Genomic DNA, 17,643 nt, shown 5'->3' on the forward strand with positions numbered 1-17,643 from the left:
CACGAATGATCGCAGTTGAGGTCGAGATGACGGTGTTAGCATGCTTATAATGCTAATCCTGACAACTAGCCTCCAAGGAGAAGTGACGGCCATAGGCTCAATGTCACTCAAGAGACCACGCCTCTAAAACTTTAACCTCCAATAAAATAAAAACTAGCCTGGTACAAAAAAATTCACCCCCTCAGTGTTGTCATGGAGACATGACCTAAACATACAGACTAGAATGGTTTTTATCCCAGGCCTTAAACAGGTTTAATGATGCTGTGAAAACGGCCTGTTTAACATGGGGGTCAGTGAGAAGCTGCTCTATTGTTCAAACTACTCCTAGTGGACACTCAGAGAACTGCAGTTTAATTCACTTCCGTATTGGATCAAACAGGAAGTGGCTGTGGTGGGGGGCTTGCTACCACCATATCTGTATGCGTATCTAACTTAGAGCACAAATGAGCCTTGACAATGTATCTATGTTCTTATTTTTTGTCCCTTTGTGGTCATTTTGTGCTCCTTGTAGTCGTTTTTAATCCTTTTTGAAATCCATTTACTTTTACATTTCTTTGTTTGGTTTTACTTTTCCGTGGTGTAGTTTTGTCTCTGTGCTTGTTTTAACATCTTTTTATGGTCGTTTTGCATCCCCTTGTAGTCATTTTGGGTAATTTGTAGTTGATATGTTGGTTTATGTGTATGTTTTCTGTCATTTAGCCTCTCTTTGTGGTTATTTTGTGTTGTTTTATCTTTGCAACATTCTGTCCACGTGCACTTGTATGAAATGCTCTGCAAACAATGCTTTTTAGAGAAGTTTTGGTCTCTGAATTCGCAGTCTTCAGACATAAAAAAAAAAAAAACTTACCTAGAAGAGGAAGCAGAAGAGCCTGCAGGACATAGTTGAGCATCTGTGGTGAAACAGCTCAGACCAGAGAGCTGTTTCTCAAGCATTGGCATGCGTCACCGTTTCTGATTGGTCGTCAGAGCCTCTGGTAAAATGAATGGATCAGTGCAGATGTGCTTATCGGTAAAAAACAAGGAAGTAAAGAAAAGACACCAAGGTAAACCACAAATGTTATTCTCACACAAGAAATAAGCCCGAAGCAGAAATATCATTTAGAAATGTTATTATTATTTTAGTCATAAAGTGTGGGTGGCATTTTGCTGTTTGTCTGCTGCGTCTGATAGAGGGATATACTGTAGCAGCTTGAGCGTGCTGTCAAGGCGCAGGATGTGGGTGACAAATGTGCCGGAAACCCACCATAAAGATAAGAGAATACAACGGTTAAAAACAGACAGCATCATATGCGTGGGATTATCTCCATGTTTGTTTGGTACTGTGTGTGCTTAACAAAGAGAGAGAACCGGTAATGTACAGTAAAATACGAAAGCACCAAACCGGACCAGACACCTGCCTCCAGAGACGACAGGTGCGGATTAAATACACGTTCAGGGTCAAAAGTTACAAATAAAAACTATCCTCTACTTCTAAAAATGCTCATGAAAGAGTGAGTTAAGCACCAACAAGAGGAAACAAAAGTGTCCAAAGTGAGTTGAGTGTTATTTTAGCTGTCCCATTAAAGTAAATTTAACAAATGCAAATTGAAGAACGCTCTTCATAATCTGCATCTAGATAAAGACTCAGCATTTGGTTTTCCCAGCAGCAGCAGTGAGCTGATACCTTACACGTTTTATTGTCTCTTTGTGGCTTTACCAGCCTCTTTCCTGGAGCTCATAATTTCCATCCAGCAGCTTGTTGATGGACAGCCCAGTTATAGTCAGACGCTCTTATTAACGAGCTGGGCAGCCGTGTGTTTTATCAACCCAAAAGATACAGTCCGTAAAAAGTTTTACAGAAGCTCCAATTACACCTTTCAACATGCACGGTGCTTGATAATTAAGATTCATTAAGATATAAAAAAAAAATAGCAGCTTATGTATGAAAGCACATCTTAAACGTGCTTAAGATATATTTTCTCATCAGTTTCTATTTTTTTTGGTTATTTTACATTAAGTATTTCTGTATTTGTGATTTTATTTTGTGGTTTTCAGTGGTGGAGTGAGAAGGTCTCAAATGGAAAAACAAGTGAGATATATACATATTTCCATGCAAGGTTCAAAGTCTAGCAACGTTCACAATGAAAATCTGATGGCAGTTGTGTGGTTTGTTTGCAAATGTTCACTGAAATCTGATCAAACACCCACACAGATTTGATGAAGCGGATTAGCTGAGTGTTTGAGGACGTTTTTCTTCCAAACTTAAACTTTACTTGTTGCTAATTTAGTCAGGAAAATTTAATGTTATAGAGAAATAACAGCAGCTGTCAGGGGCTTTAACATGCACAAATCTGGAAAATAAACAGTTATAGTGCGTTATTGGATCGGTTGGACTTTATTATTGGAACAATTTTATGTTTTTCTTTTTCTTGCATCAAAGTGAAGCTGAGGGACGTGAAGGCTGTCTGTCAAACATACCACAGTCATGAATTAATGTTGGACTCCTGTACTGGAAACTCATCGTGGAGTTATATTAATAAATATTGATTTTCATTTCCTTTTTTTTAGCTCTAGTAAAAGTTAACTGATCCTTGGACTAGTTTTAAGGGACACAGAAAAACACCCCACATGAAGAGTATTACTCATGGGCTGGATAAGATATGGACGTAGTCTTTGTGACGTCACTCATTGGTTTCCAGCTGTCGCCATCTTGGCAGTGCCTGACGCCGCCACCCATCTGTCACTTAAAGCGGCATGCCTTTAATTAAACATAACTTTAAGCGTTAATATTATAAATTTAAACTGGTGAGTTATAAACAGTTGTCACGAACGGGGTTGTACCAGGCCGCAAAGATGTTTATTTCTTCTGTAAAGTTTACACATTTTAAAATGGGGGTCTGTAGGCATTGACTCGTTTTTGGAGCTCAGCCTCAAGTGGCCATTTGAGGAACTGCAGTTTATGGCACTTCCTTATTGGCTTTATTTTTGAGACCCTTCAATTGCACTTGGGGTAGTAGTCAAAAGCATAGAGAACAACTTAATTGTGTTCTATTTATCACAATAAACCTATTCTATGGATCCTTTGTGAGTCCCCCAACCTCGCCTGGCCAACCGGATCTACAGTGCCTCCCCTATCTATTTAGCAAGGGCACAGATGGCTCAGTTTTAGCTTGGTTAAAAGAAATACAAACAAGCCAGAGGGGTTTTCCCCCTATCCTAAGATGACAAGCCAGTGTAGCCAGACTACACAAGACTACCCCCAACCTTCTGAAAGTTCAATGCTAAACGGCTGGTGTGTCGCTTTAAAAGAATAAGGGCTATAATAGGGCTTTTTAATTGTTCTGCTGTTCATGCTCTGGTAGATTGCAGTCTAACATATCAGGGTTTAAAAGTGTATGATGAGTATGAAGGTGAAGCTGTTTGCATAGACAACAATTGACTCTCCACAGAAATAAATGTTTTCACTTACTTTGTCTTCATCATATCTTTTCCTGCAGCTATCTCAAGTTAGAAAGTAAGACCTCAAAGGACTTCTTCCACCCATTTATACGTAGTTCCTGTTTAGGGGAGCGACAGGTGTGAATGTCTGTGCATATGCTTTTATTTCCCTTTGCCGCTCATATGTCAGACAGTCATGACCATTTACCTTAAATGGAACAGCTGCATATGGCCAATCCTAGTGTAAATTCAGGGGTGATTGAATGAATAAATGAACAAATCATTTTGTCGTTTGGCTTAAACGCTGCACCTCTCTGTCTTTCTGTCCTGCTTACAAAAGCTTCAGTAGTCTAATACATCATATCTGGTATGTCTGGAAATGTAAATCCGGTTTAAAGTTTATCATTGGCAGGTTATTTTCTCCATTTGAGGCATCTGGGATGGTTTTTCCTCAGGAAGGTGAGGCGTATGATAGACGCACGTCCAGTTATAGGCTAACAGGTTCCTCTTTTTCATGATTGTTTTATGATGTTTGAGAACACAGAGTCAGATAAGAAACCAACTGCCAATGTTCAGTCTACATACACACGGAGAGGGCTACGTCAGTGTTTAGATTACTTATATTTTGTCCAATTCCACACCAGAAATAGGTCTATTAAAATATCCCCAAAGCAATTTCAGTCAAAAGCAACTGGACGTGGTTATTTTGTCTAGGAAGAGATTTCACCTCTCATCCAAGAGGCTTCATCTGGTCATAACGGTCATAACTTTGGGGATAACGATGACCTGGACAAATGAGAACATTCACAGTTCTATTCAAATATGTAATGTTTGTCATTTCCATTAATAAATCCAATTAAATGATCACAATAGCAAATAGGCTATGTTTCCTATCCATGATCTCTCCAAGTTGCAATAGGCTACTTAGCTCACTTACTTAGCTAAACTATGTAGAAAAACATCTGCCTAAGCTATCTTTTTCTTTCACCTCTTAGGGGAGTTCCCTGTACCACTTATAAATGCATTTTTTTTAACTGGTAACTAGCTAAACAACCAACACTAGATCGCTAGCTAGAGCTAAACACTAGCTGTGTAGCCAGCCTTATTTAGCTAACTAGTTAACTCCAGAGACCGACCAGAGAGATGGTGATCGACTTCGGCAGAAAGAAGAGGATGCCTTCACAGCCACTATGGATCAAGGGGGAGTTGGTGGAGGAGGTGAAGGACTTCAAACACTTGGGAGTGGTGATCGACAACAGACTGGACTGGAAATCTAACACTGAGGCTGTGTACAAGAAGGGGATGAGCAGACTCTATTTCCTGAGGAAGGTGAGGTCCTTCAACGTGTGCAGCGAGATGTTGGAGATCTTCCAGTCGGTTGTTTTCAGCTCCATTTTCTTTGCTGCTGTGTGTTGGGGCAGCAGCATCAGAGCCAGTGACACCAACAGACTTGATAAAATCATCAAGAAGGCTGGCTCTGTACTTGGTCTCAGGCTGGAGTCTTTTGATACCGTGGTGGAGAGGAGAACGCTGAACAAACTGTTATCCATCATAGACGATGATCAGCACCCTCTCCATCACACAGTGGTCAGACAGTGGAGCACCTTCTCACACAGACTGCTCCAGCTCCGCTGTCGAAGGGACAGATACAGGAAATCTTCCCTGCCACATGCCATCACACTGTACAATAACAGTTCAACTGTTCAGAACAATACAATCGAAGCACCTAATGTTTATCCACTGCACCTTAGATTATTAAACTGTATGTTTACATTTGCACTACAATAATTCAACTTATTTATACTTTTTTATCTTTTAGGTATCTTTTAAATTGTGTTTTTATATTACTGTTTTGATGTGTTTGTGTGTAATGCTGCTGTTACACTGCAAGTGTCTATTGATATAGAACAATTATTGTCTGGTCCCAGTCATCATCTATCCTGGATTACACATATGATGCATGCAGAAATAAATGATGATTTTTTCATGTTAAGATTTTGACAGTTTATTATAAGATAGTTCAGTGAAAGGCTCTGGAAAAAAGCATTTCAAATCACCTTTGTGACCCCACGCTTTCCCTTCACTTCTTCAAAACATCTTATGTGTAATCCAGGAAAGATAATGACTGGGACACCCATGTTAATGTTTCAGGAGCTGAGGTCACATGGGGTCTACCCTCTACCGGAAGCCGTATTACAGGGGCGGGACTTACCAGACTACCTATGGCAGTTACAACTACAGTTATGTAAGCTAGCTAAATAACGTTAGCTAAACAGCTCAAAAGAATGCTACTTTTCCCCCTCAAATAGTGGAACAGGCCTTTATTCACCTAACTAGAGATGTCTATTTTAAAGGTTTGTTTGTTTTATTTAAGTACAATTGGTGATATTTTAGATGAAATTCAACACTTCCTGTATCCATTTCAAATTTTAAAACACTTTAGAATACTTTGGAACAACAAGGTGTTGAACATTGCATAGGCCACTGTTGAATTTATTAGATTTAAGCAGTGGAAATATACCTTATGCTTAGTTGGCATGCGTATCAGACAGGCCTAATTTTAGAAACTCTTATTGTAGGCTAAATGTCCTACGTAAAAAAAAATGTAATACCAGTTTTGGAAGTATAAATGATTTAGTTGCGATGTGGTCCACAGTAAGTACTGTAGGCTGTATGCCTGACGGAAATAACTGATAAGGATTTCCTATTAATTTCTATAGGAAAAACATCTTTAACGCACATGGAAAGTAGCCTAGAAATAAAATTAGCCTACAAAACCAGAACAAAATTACTGAGAAATAGCTGGAATATGAAATATCAAAATGTTTTTGTCACAAAACTATTAATATCACTGCAATATTACTTGAATGCTGACCCACCCATGCATCTGAGCGAGGACTGAAATGCTGTTATATAAAACCTCTGACAGCTGTGAGTATGAGGGAGAAAGTTCTCAAATACAATGGCAGGAAGTGTGATGGGGTTATATCTTTAAACAAAGTATGGCCTCATTTTGAAAACTTTTTCCAAGAAATTGTAACAGCTAAATATTTCAGTTAGATTGTTTGCCAAAGCCAATGTGTGTGTAACCACGAGTGTAGCAACGTGCAGACCAGTAGACATCCACTTGTGGGTTGAAAGAAAGGGATCGGCGACAGTTCTTCTTCCTGTCTCCAAAGACAGGAAGTGGTTGGGATCCCTCTGTTCTGAACGTATTTTATTTCTTTTTCAGGGGATGCTGAACAATTACAACCACTACGTCCACATTGACTAAACAGTACATCAAGAGAGTAACAACACATTGTCCTCATCTCCCACCACGTCAGAGCAAATGAAACCAGCATGCTCGCCTGAAAGCTCAGGCTGCAGAGCAGGAGCGTCTGGGCTTCAGGAATGCTGTAAGCTGTGCTGTTTGTCCAAGAAGAGAGAGGATGTTGACTCACCGGGGTTTTTTCAGGAGCCAGCTCCAGGAAAACAGAGAGGATGGAGCCCAGAGATACTGTACCGTGTTCCCAGAAAACATTATGTGGAGCTGAAATTCTCGTAATTATGAAGATGACATTGTGCTTTAGTTTAACGATGACCTCCAGGAAAGTCACACCTTTTGACAGTCTTAAAAGACTTTGAGTATCCATAGAGCTCAATAATATATCTTTTTTATATAGTGTGCGTACAGTGTAGGTACATGGAGTTGCTTTTATCTGACGCAATCGAAAATATTCTCACTTCTGGCCCACACACCCCCACCTCAAAGCGCTTCACTCTCAATCCAAGAAGGCAGAGCTGACTCATCTGCGGTAATGATGACCCACACACACACTTCATATTGAAACAAAAGTATTTTGAGGGTGATGGTGACACGCAAATGACGACTATGAAAGGAAGACAAGTTGTGATATCATGTTGCTGAAACTATACCCTGACTGATCAACGTTTTTTTTTTTTAACGTATTGGGGAAGAGGAAGTTTGCGCGTCTGTCTAGTCACTATGTGGTTTATCGGCGGCTGCTGTTTCCATTTGGTTTTAGATCAGATGATAAGTAGACACATCTCATTTCAGAGTGAAGGTTGTTTCAGTGTTAGACTAAAAACTATATATTGTGTTTAATCTTTAACACCTTTAGTACCTGTAGTTTTCACATGACTCACCATCATTTGGTCTCTTCGGTTTAGGGTGAGAGCAGTTTGTTTGGGCTGAATTCAGCACTGAAATAGACAGTGACTGTACCCTCCATGCTGATGAGCCAGGGGATTTCACTGTGATTGTGAAAAGAGACCAAACATAAGCACATTGGGGCAAAGCTATTAACCATTTCCATCTGAATGGCAGCTGCGGTTGTAACAGCTGAGATTTCTCTTCCACCCTCTAAAAGTTTCTGCAATCCCTGTCTCATACTGACAAGCCAGGCTTTGTATTGTTTGGGGATTTCACTTGCATCAGTGCAATCAACCCTGATGCGCACACAAACTCTTTATAAAGTCCCCCTGCTTACTCTAAAACAACTGTATCCTGACCTTGAACCGGTCCAGGAAACTTTTAGACAATACCACCGCTATTTCATCCATGGACTGTATCTGGAAAAACACGAGGAAACTCAATGAAGAAAAAAAAGAGTGTAAGATGAAAAAGTGCCAAAGTCAGCCAAGAGCCAGTATGTGTGAGTCACTGATGGCGACTGTCCCAGGCCTGGAGAGGAATCAAAACAAAAGCAGTCGCAGCAGTCCGCCACAGCGGCCGTGCAGGCCTGTGAGGAGATAGGGAGTTCCTGGAGGTATTCAGTGCTGCCTTCTAGCTCTCTGGCTTTGACCAAAGTGTTTCAGGGCCTCATGTAATGCTTCCTGAGTGTTTTCCTATGAATGGAGGAAAACATTCCCAACTCTCATCCACAGACAGCGGTGATGACGACAACCACGACCTGAAAACCTGACGGAAAGAGACACAAACCTGAGGTGTGAACAGAGGTGCTTCTTTCTGACGTTGTTTTCTTAAGTATGTATTTCTGACCGTTTTCTTACAGTAACCAGTTACATTTATCCAAGTACTATCAGGCTACTTAGTACAATTTTGATAAAAATAAATAAATACATTTATAAAATACAATATTCAGACTATTGGTACAAATGAAACCAGTGATTCCCGATGTATTTGACTTGTGACCCCATTCATGAAAGCACTTGGAGATGCTCTCCACTTGGTTTCAGATGTCCATGAGTCAAGCAGATCCACCAAATAAACATTTCCCCTCTAAACCTCACAGATGGTTTCAGTCAAATAACTGTTTGAGATCCAGAGAGGTAAAATCATCCAATATTTCATTAAAATAAAAACAGATTTATCTAAACTTGCAAAAACTCTTGAGAGAGGGTGAGGTCCATAAAGATTCACCCCTGGGCGAGAAAATTAGCAATAGGGTCTTTAAATCTGATGTATCACCCTTTCAAAATACTATTTCCAGGTCCAAACACTCTGTCAAACACAAACAACAAAACGACAATTGCTGAACCTGCTGAACCTGTGAACCTTTTACTTTTACGGTCACTTCTTTCTTCAGTGAGACACATTTTAATCGAAAGTAAAGCGGTAAAATTACAATTCCGTCATTTATAAAAAAGAAATTCAGATTCAGCGGCCGCATGCAGGCCCATAGAGACCCAATTAATACATTTTTTGTTAATTTTATTAAACTATTATTATAATCCTATGATTACAATTGTGTGGTCAATGAGCAGCTTGTAATGCATTTCTACAATAAAATTAACTTAAAGCAATGAAAATATTTATCTTCTTTTGTGGAAGTCGCTGCAACAGAACTGAGCAGCTAGGAGGAGAGGAAAGCTGTTCTCGCAAATCTACAGGGATTGGACGAAATTTGAAAAGTACTTTACAGAAAAGTAAAACCACTAAAAATATACACAAAAATCCTACGAAGAAATGTAAAACTAAATGGATTTTTAAAAAGGATGAAAAACGACTTCAAGGAGCACAAAATGACCACAAAGAGACAAAATATGAGAACGTAGAAACCTTGTCAAGGCTTATTTGTGCTCTAAGTTAAATACGTATACAGATACGGTGGTAGCAAGCCCCCACCACAGCCACTTCCTGTTTGATCCAATACGGAAGTGAATTAAACTGCAGTTCTCTGAGTGTCCACTAGGAGCAGTTTGCACAATAGAGCAGCTTCTCACTGACCCCCATGTTAAACAGGCTGTTTTCACAGCATCATTAAACCTGTTTAAGGCCTGGGACAAAATAACATTCTAGTCTGTATGTTTAGGTCATGTCTCCATGACAACACTGAGGGGGATGAATTTTTTTTATTGGAGGTTAAAGTTTATGAATAATTAGGGGTGTGGCCTCTTTAGTGACAGTTAGCCTCTGGCCCTCACTGCTCCTCGGAGGCTAGTTGTCAGGATTAGCATCAATAGCATGCTAACTTTGTCATCTCGACCTGGACTGTGGTGACAACTGACAAGCTGGTTTGCTCTTCGATCAACTGTACCAACAGATGTATTAGGAAACACACCTGTTAACGTTAGCTTTGTTATGCTAATTAAACAGCAGTTCTTGCACCATGACTTGCAGTAGGCTACAGCCTGCTATCGATGACACATACACTAGATGTTAATCTGGAGCACCGGGAGACTTCTAGCCTCTCCATCCGGGTCCGTTTTCTCAAATAACTTGACTTCTCCTCATTTCCTCTTACCAAAACAGGGCATTGATGTGACGTTGGGGGGAGGGAGATACGTATGTCTGGCTGACGTTTACTGGATTAGCCACATTAGCTCACATTAGCTCCACTGCCCAGGAATAAATATTGGTGCAAATGACCTAGAAAACCTCTCTGAAAAAAAATAAAACGTGAAAAAAAAAGATTGCTCATTAAAAATTAAATGAAGTTGTTTGTAAAAATTAAATATGGGAATATCTGAAAGAAAACAAAGTATGTTTAGTTATGTTCAGTTCAGTAACAACATCGTGTCAATCATCTTCAAACTATGTTTTTGAGATCATTGATAGGAAATAGGGAAAATATGAACTGTGTCTGTGTTCATTATATTGACACACAATCTTCTCCCCGTGCTTTGTAAAAATATGAGGCTTGGACCCAGAAAGAGCCCTTTGAAAGGGTTTTCACAAAATTAAAGACCGGATGAAGACCAAACCCTTTTACTTACACACTTAACAGGATTGATTCGCTTTTGGAGCCGGCCTCAAGTGGCCATTCGAGGAACTGCACTTCTGCTTTGGCTTAATTTTTGCTGCTTGGCGAGGATGTGGGAGATGGAGAGGAGCTGGAATAGCGTTTGTTTATTTCCTATAACAGAGCCAGGGCCGTGTATGAACACCAGATTTCTTGTTTCCACACACAGAACGGACACTTTGTGGACTGTGAGGAGATATTTGCTGAATTTGACAAAGAGAGCATTGTAATAGAATTGCCAAATCCACCTTTAATTTGCCTTCAAGTAAGCCTAGCTACAGGACTTGAGTAGGTCTACTTATTCCTCCCCTTCATATGCGATCAACTAAACAATATAGTGTGTCCAGAGTCTGTCAGTGACTGTGCTCCAGTGACATCCACAGGTCTGTCCCTGATAGTGACCTCAGTGCTGGACGGTCCGGCCCAGTGTGTGGCTCAGTGTCAGTGGGCAGTGGATGAGGGAGGAATGTGAGAGTGGGAAGGCTCAAAGGGGGGCGACATTCTTGTGACCTACAAAACGGACAACAGAAAAGATTTTGTCCTCCCGGGTGACAAAGACCAGCACGAAGACAGAGCTCATTATTAAAACTGCGCTGTGATGAAATGTCTCTGATGACAGCACAGCCGGGCCTTGCGTCATTTTTCACTTCATGTAAACTGGACGGAAAGTTATTGTTCAACACCGACAGCTGCCATGGCCCAATGTAAGCCCACTGATTTAAGTCTCTCACATTAGTGCTTCCGTATGTTTCCCTATAACGTTTAATTTGACATATATAAGATCAGATGTGTCAATCATTTACACATTTCATCATTTCAACAACTCAACAACTCTCTTTCAATTCTGTGGATCTCATCTGTGGAATAAAATCCATACTGCAACATCCTCCTCTCACATAAAGTTTAAATTCAGGTTTAAAGCTCATTTTCTATACTGTGGCCATCTCTCTCTACTTGTTTTTAGGCCTGTTAGTATCAATTAACATATATGTATCTCATATGTATTTTATTGTTGGCCCATTTAATAATTATTTAATCTTTTGAGCTATAGTTGTTGTATTTTTTCATATTTCATTGATAAATGCAAATTTCAGATGCCACTATTTATTGTTACATTTTTGTGAGATATCTCTAAAAGCCCCCAAATCTTTTCATTTTATGTTGGCTGTTATGTTACCTTGTGTTACCTGTGCAAATAGGTAAAGTAATTAACTAACCAAAACCAGTATTGTTTAATATGTTACTTAAATTGCTAATGAGCTACAGCTGTTGATTATTGACAATAATTCACAAGTTTTCTTTAAGAATATAGCAGCACTGACCTATGAGTGCAGTAAATATGGAGTTTACTAACATGAGGTTGCTCAGTCACGTCAGGATGCTGCCCTCCAGTGGTGAATCACTCCACAAACAGTCTCAAGAGTGTTCAAGTCATTGAGGATGTGTTTTAAAAAAGCAGGTGTGCAATAAAGAAAACGTATTCAGAGTAGGAATAAAAGAACAGTCTCATTTCCAGATATTCCATATTTAAGCGATTAGGCTACTATTCAGCATCTTTTTTTTTTTCTTCCACAGAGCACGTTTGCTCTTTCTTTGAAGTATCAGTTTTCATCTCTCATCTCATCTCATCTTCATCCGCTTATCCGAGGTCGGGTCGCGGGGGCAGCAGCTTTGGCAGGGGACCCTAAACTTTCCTTTCCCGTGCCACATTAACCAGCTCTAACTGGGGGATCCTGAGGCGTTCCCAGGCCAGTGTGGAGATATAATCTCTCCACCTGGTCCTGGGTCTTCCCCGAGGCCTCCTCCCAGCTGGACGTGCCTGGAACACCTCCCTAGAGAGGCGCCCAGGGGGCATCCTTACTAGATGCCAGTTTTGTTGGGAAAAAAAGCAAGGTAAAGGTGATTTTTCCAGGAGAAATTGTGACTTGTCCATCTAGGAGTAGAACACGTGTCACTAATAACACTCGTGTCCCAGTGTGACAGTCAGAGTGGACAATACTGTAGCAGCTGAATGGGACTCAACCATCAATCACTTTATTATTTATGCCTGTGTTTTTACAACTGTGATGTCAAAATATCTCCATAAAAAGGGTTATTAGTTGGGTCTCTGTCCCCTCGTTTTGTGTGTTAAAACCAACTTTTTACCCATTAAATTTTCAGATCTAATGCTTTCTCAGGCTCAGGTTAAACAAATATAAAGCTGTGAACGGTCAGGTGAGACTCAGCACTGACACCAATGACCGAGTCACATGTAAATTACCTTCAGCAGAGCCTGAAAGTCAAAACAAGACAAGCTAGCTGTTGAAGCCTGCTGTCAAACAGACCGAGAGAGAGGTTTATTGGATCTTTACGGGTGCAACTTCTACAAGTGTATTTATTGTCTTTACAGACCAGAATTACAAAATGAATGGGAATAATTTATATGTATAGACAAGAACCTATGTATTGTGGTGGAACGTAACTAAGAACATTACTCAAATACTGTGCTTAAGTACAGTTTTGAGGTACAAGTACTCTACTTGAGTATTTTTTCATGTCATTCTTCTTCAGATATGTCACAGTCTGTTATCTGCTCTGTTCCCTTCAGGTCCATTTACTTCCGCAGCCCTGTGTATTGCCTCCATCCATCCACCAGATGCCCTCAGACTCTTCCACTTGTCACCTGACTCCTCCATTCACCTGCTCACCTGTTTTTCCCTTTCCCTCATCAGCACTGCACTATTTGACGGACCCCTTTCCGCTCCTTCTCTGCCCAACTGTCAGTGAATCTGAATCTGATCTGTTTCCTTTTTCTGTGTCACCTGTTCCTCAACTTTCGTACCTCTGTTGGATTTGTTTGATGACCAAAATATGATTACAAATTTTTGAGTCAGAACTGATTTTTGTGTCTTTCCTTTCATTAATGATCCCAAAACCCCTCAGATTTATTTTGTGACCCTTTGGAGGGGGCATTACCCATAAGTTTGAAACCACTGAACTAATCTACCAAACTGTATATAAATTAACCAGTTATCTAGATCCACCTCAACCAGCTACAGCAGTAAAATATATATAAAAGCTACTCATGCATCAGTGTTAGTCTAATTTAATGTTTTATATCAGTCACAGAAGCCATTTTTTATGGTGGCTGAGATTTACCGAATAAATGCAAAAAACGCCACAACACGAATGCAAAAACACCACAACGCAAATGCAAAAAACGCCACAACACAAATGCAAAAACACCAAAACACAAATGCAAAAACACCACAACGCGAATGCAAAAAACGCCACAACGCAAATGCAAAAAACGCCACAACGCAAATGCAAAAACGCCAAAATGCAAATGCAAAAAACGCCACAACGCAAATGCAAAAAACGCCACAGCGCAAATGCAAAAACGACACAACGCAAATGCAAAAACGCCACAACGCAAATGCAAAAACGCCAAAACGCAAATGCAAAAAACGCCACAACGCAAATGCAAAAACGCCACAACGCAAATGCAAAAACGCCAAAACGCAAATGCAAAAAACGCCACAACGCAAATGCAAAAACGCCACAACGCAAATGCAAAAACGCCACAACGCAAATGCAAAAAAACCACAACGCAAATGCAAAAACGCCAAAATGCAAATAAAAAAAACACTACAATGCAAATGGAAAAACGCCACGACGCAAATGCAAAAACGCCACAACGCAAATGCAAAAACGCCACAACGCAAATGCAAAAACGCCACAACGCAAATGCAAAAACGCCACAACGCAAATGCAAAAACGCCAAAATGCAAATGCAAAAAACGCCACAACGCAAATGCAAAAACGCCAAAATGCAAATAAAAAAAAACACTACAATGCAAATGGAAAAACGCCACGACGCAAATGCAAAAACGCCACAACGCAAATGCAAAAACGCCACAACGCAAATGCAAAAACGCCACAACGCAAATGCAAAAACGCCAAAATGCAAATGCAAAAAACGCCACAACGCAAATGCAAAAAACGCCACAACGCAACTGCAAAAACGCCAAAACGCAAATGCAAAAAACGCCACAACGCAAATGCAAAAACGCCACAACGCAAATGCAAAAACGCCAAAAAGCAAATGCAAAAAACGCCACAACGCAAATGCAAAAATGCCACAACGCAAATGCAAAAACGCCACAACGCAAATGCAAAAAAACCACAACGCAAATGCAAAAACGCCAAAATGCAAATAAAAAAAACACTACAATGCAAATGGAAAAACGCCACGACGCAAATGCAAAAACGCCACAACGCAAATGCAAAAACGACACAACGCAAATGCAAAAACGCCACAACGCAAATGCAAAAACGCCAAAAAGCAAATGCAAAAAACGCCACAACGCAAATGCAAAAACGCCACAGCGCAAATGCAAAAAACCACAACGCAAATGCAAAAACGCCAAAATGCAAATAAAAAAACCCACTACAATGCAAATGGAAAAACGCCACGACGCAAATGCAAAAACGCCACAACGCAAATGCAAAAACGCCAAAATGCAAATGCAAAAAACGACACAGCGCAAATGCAAAAACGCCACAACGCAAATGCAAAAACGCCAAAAAGCAAATGAAAAAACACTACAATGCAAATGAAAAAACACTACAATGCAAATCAAAAAAAACGCCAAAATGCAAATGCAAAAACACTACAATGCAAATGAAAAAACACCATAATGCAAATGCAAAATGCACAACACACTAGCTGGTCTGAAGCTTTTGGTTGTATCCCACAGTCTTTGGTCTAGCTTTCCCCCCTTTTTTCCAATGGGATTACTTGGAAAATCAACTTCAATGTTTGCAAGTGTGCAGTCAAGACCAAAAACTAAATTACCTTTTAGAGAGTTAGACTTGAATGTCATGCTCCCACATTGCACCACCAGATAGAGCAAGAACAGTATGTGAAACCTCCTCCCGTTGGTGCAAACGTCAGCAAAAGTTGAGAACTCTGAAGTGCCAGTAGACATAAAGGATAAGATGTCACTTGCTCCTGAAGTGGCTGATAATAAACGGTCTCAGTCAAATAACTTTTCACAGCTAATTAAAACACGTCTCGTCCAGTATCATGCCCAACGAGTTAAACAAAAGGGCAGTACAGCTGACAGATAGAAGCCGTGGAAGAGGTCATAATTATTGGAATCTGTATGTAAATTATGAGATTTATGTTTGAAGCTTGATCCTCTTTTACTTTGAGACTGGAAAGTGGAACCTGATAAGGACAGTGGTGACTTAAGCCTCACGTAAGATAGTGAGAGAAATCGAAAACTGCCTTACGTGTTCGGTCAGAAAAAAGGGAAGAGTCACAAGGAGGCCGAGTCATGTTTTCATCATGCGTGCAGCAGCTTCTCTAAAAATGTGAATTTGATGGTCTGTGAATTCTGTTCTGTGTCCATATTGTGGTATAACTGACGAAGGCTTGTGGATTGTCCCGGACATTCCTTGCAAACAATCACGTGTCTGTTTTACTAAGGAAACTAATTCATGGATTTCTTTTTGTTTTATCACGTAGTGTCTGTCTTACAATGCCGAGCCTTTTCATCTAGCGCCACCATGAGGTGAAAGCACCTTTTATTGTTTTATTTAGAACAGACCATATCCCACTGTCATAAATACATTGCACTAATAATGCTGTCACTGATATGATATAGGTAGTTGTTTCCAATGGGGAGATGCAAACGTTTAATGGCAACAAATAATTAAGAGGCATGACATTCTGTACAGATATGTGTTGTCCCCAGAGGAAGAATCCTACTGACTTTGTCGACCCCTAACTTTTCATGATGAGCCACACTGAGGGTTGGTTTTCGTAAAAGTCTTGACAACTTTTCAAAGGGTTGTCATGAAACTCAGTACAGATATTCATCGTGCCCTGGGGCAGCGCTTGGAGTACTCCTAAGGGGCACTAAAAAAAACTCTCAAAACCTCTTCCCAAAGCCTCTGAGACCAACTTTTACTCCTAAGATAAGGTAAGAGAAGGTTGAACTTGTTGCTATGGATGACATCATGTTCATTCCTTCTATGCCCACAGTGATTGGCTGAGAGGGAATGGGTCCTTAACAGTGAATCTATGATAGAAGTACTTCAATGGGGAAGCGAATAAACTTAGACCTAGACTTAGACTTCTCTTTATTGATCCCTCTGGGATGACTCCCGCAAGGAAATTGAGTCAAGCTGTGGGTTCCGGATATTTATCTTCTGGATCAAAATCCTCCTGACTGACAGCTGAGAGACGCCAAGATCATTGCACAGCTGCATTTTCCCGTGGGCAAACAGTGGAGAGTTGTACCAACTTTAATCTCCTGTGATTTTGGTGGCTTTTATTCGTCGGTGATGTGATGGCATCTCTGACCAACTCTACCACGTTCATAATGTCATCTCCATCAAGGCCATACCTTCTCGAGAGGAGTCCTCAATTTTATAGATTAAGGAGCTACTTTTAGCACTAAATTGCTTTTTGAATTACACCTGTCTTAAAAAGCTAGGAGTCCTAAAATTAGGAGTGAAACACCCCTTATTTTAAATCAGCAAGTTAGTTCCTACTCTTAGCCTTAAGGTGTTTTGAGAATATGGCCCCAGATGATGTATCCCGTCAAGCCTGCAAAACTTATGAGGTATCCCCATCATCCTCAGCTGTAGCTACTCTGTGTTCAGTGCCATTCAGCTATAATAGCGACAAAGCATCAGCATGTCATTTTGAGCATGTAAACATACTGATGATAGCATTCAGCTCATCACTGTGCCTAAGTGCAACCTCGCAGAGCAGCTTGTTTGACTTGAGACTTGGCTATATTTCATCAAGTCCATCCATGCTGCTTGTTAATTTACACTGAGCAACAATTAAATCAGTGACTTTAATGTCGTTATGGAAAAAACAGTTCTGTAAATGCTACCTTTGTGAAACTTGTCACTTTTAACTAGACTTTTAGATTTAGTTTTATTGTCGCAGAGGGATTGTTTTCACAGCCAGAAACATACACATAGCAACATACATATATATACAAATAGCCACATACAA

This window comes from Echiichthys vipera, assembly GCF_963691815.1.
Source record: "Echiichthys vipera genome assembly, chromosome: 9".
In the NCBI taxonomy this organism is placed as follows: Eukaryota; Metazoa; Chordata; class Actinopteri; order Perciformes; family Trachinidae; genus Echiichthys; species Echiichthys vipera.